The sequence below is a fragment of the Octopus bimaculoides genome, chromosome 7 (assembly GCF_001194135.2).
Source record: "Octopus bimaculoides isolate UCB-OBI-ISO-001 chromosome 7, ASM119413v2, whole genome shotgun sequence".
NCBI lineage: Eukaryota > Metazoa > Mollusca > Cephalopoda > Octopoda > Octopodidae > Octopus > Octopus bimaculoides.
In genome coordinates, this window is record NC_068987.1 from 11,211,163 (window position 1) to 11,213,662 (window position 2,500).

A 2,500-nucleotide genomic window follows, 5' to 3' on the forward strand; every position below is an offset into this window, starting at 1 on the left:
GATGCTGTCCTGCTAGTTATGCAAGCTGGCCAACATTTCCCCAATCTAAAGACGGACTGGAGCAATGTGAAATGCAGCATCTTGCTCAAGAACACAATACAACACCTGGTCTGGGAACTGAACCCACGGTCTAACGATCACAAGCACAACAGCCTAAACCTCAGCTTTTAACCATTATTTCCCTTTCAAAGGCGGTGAGCTGGCAGAAATGTTAGCACGCCAGGCGAAATGCTTAGCGGTATTTTATCTGTCTTTATGTTCTGAGTTCAAATTCTACCGAGGTCAACTTTGCCTTTCATCCTTTCAGGGTCGATAAATTAAGTAGCAGTTGCATACTGGGGTTAATCTAATCGACTGGCCCCCCCTCCCTCAAAATTGTGTCTTGAGTAGAAAAGATTATTTCCCTTTCATTTTCTCAGAACTAATTGCTCCTTCGTAAATGAATATCCAACATCATTCAAACGTATTCAACCGTAATCCAGCAGCAACTGTTTTTGCATGTGTTTAAAATTTTTACCTGACACCTATTGAGAAGTAGATCTGGGCTTGTCACCTGTTATTAGTCAACAAACTCTTTTCTTTCGAAACCAGCTTTTCTTTTCTGCTCTACAACAAAAGAGTAATTACAGTATTAAAACCTGAGCCTATCCTTTTTGGTCATAAGCATCTACTAACAATACTAACGTCATGATGACTGTTATTATTATTATTAATATCGTATTTATTATCATTATTATTATTATTATTATTATTATGGCAGCGAGCCAGTAGAAACGTTGGCACGCTGGGTGAAATGCTTAGCGGCATTTCGTCAGTCTTTACATTCTGAGTTCAAATTCTACTGAGGTCGACTTTGCCTTTCATCCTCTTGGGGTCGATAAATTAAGTACCAGTTGCAAACTGGGGTCGATCTAATCCTTGTGCCTAGAGTAGAAAAGATTATTATTAGAATAGAAAAGATTATTATTAGAGTAGAAAAGATTATTGGTAATATAAGATTATAATTAATTATTATTAATATTGTATTATCATCATAATTATTATTATTATTATTATTATTATTATTATTATTATTATTACTATTAAGGCGGCAAGCTGGTAGAATTGTTGGCATGCCGGGTGAAATGCGTAGCGGCATTTTGTCTGTCTTTACATTCTGAGTTCAAATTCCGCCAAGGTCAACTTTGCCCTTCATCCTTTTGGGATCAGTGAAAATAAGTACCAGTTGCGTACTGGGATCGATGTAATCAACTAGCCCCTTCCCACCAAACTCGCTGGCTTTGTGGCAAAAAAATAGAAACCATTATTATCATTGTTGTTGTTGTTGTTGTTGTTGAGGTGATGAGCTGGCAGAATCGTTAGCACACTGGGTGAAATGCCTAGTGGTATTTCATCCATCTTCACGTTTTGAGTTCAAATTCTGCCAAGGTCAATTTTGCTTTTCATCCTTTCGGGGTCAATAAATTAAGTACCAGTTGAGAACTGGGGTCGATGTAATTGCCTAGTCCCCTCCCCTAAATTTCAGGCCTTGTGCCTTTAGTAGAAAGGCTTATTATTATCATTATTAAGACATCAAGCTGGCAGAATTGTTAGCATGCCTTGCAAAATACTTAGTGGTATTTGTCCATCTTTATGTTCTGAGTTCAAATTCTGCTGAGGTCAGCTTTGCCTTTCATCCTTTTGAGATGGATAAAATAGATACCAGTTGAGTACTGGGGTTGATATAATTGACTTCCCCCACCCACCCCACTCCTGAATTTGCTGGCCTTGTGCCAGAATTTGAAACCATTGTTGTTGTTGTTTAATAACAGGTATACAATTCTCAAGATTAGGGCTTCCAGATAAAGCAATTGACTTTTAAATAGCTCTCTGCAAAAGCTGGAAACCAGTATTATAATCTCTGTGGAAAAATGCTTAGCGGTATGTCACCCATTGCTACGTTCTGAGTTCAAATTCTGCCAAGATCAACTTTTACCTTTCATCCTTTGAAGGTTGATAAATTAAGTATCAGGTGAGTATCGACTGTCCCCTCTCCCAAATTTCAGGCCTTGTGCCCATAATAGAAAGGATTATCTCTGTTTAGAAAGGTGATGAGCTGGCAGGGTCGTTAGCATACTAGGCAAAATGCTTAACAATATTTTGTCCACCTTGGTATTCTGAGTTCAAATTCTGCCGAAGTCGACTTTGCCTTTCATCCTTTCAGGGTCAACTTAGCCTTTCGTCATTTCAGGGTCAGCAAAATAAGCACCAGTTTCGCACGGGTGTTGATGTAATTGACTGGCCCCCTCTCCCAAAATTTCAGGCCTTGTACCTTTAGTAGAAAGGATTTTTTTTCATTTTAGGGTTGTACCTGACAGATCCATGACCAGCATCAGCATCATCATCATCATCAGCAGCAGCAGCATCATAATCATCTATATTTATCATCAGCCCCAGGACATTAATGTCTCAAATCCTCGTGTTCATAGGACCGCACTACCCGACTTCCATGGTGTGTAAG

General features: G+C 39.0%; 1 protein-coding gene across 23 annotated transcripts in view; it reads left to right on the forward strand.

Annotated features, from left to right (window-relative positions):
- Positions 1-2,500, forward strand: part of LOC106882391 (trithorax group protein osa) — a 656,478-nt gene that overhangs the window by 356,483 nt on the left and 297,495 nt on the right. The gene's annotated exons all lie outside the window — the stretch shown is intronic.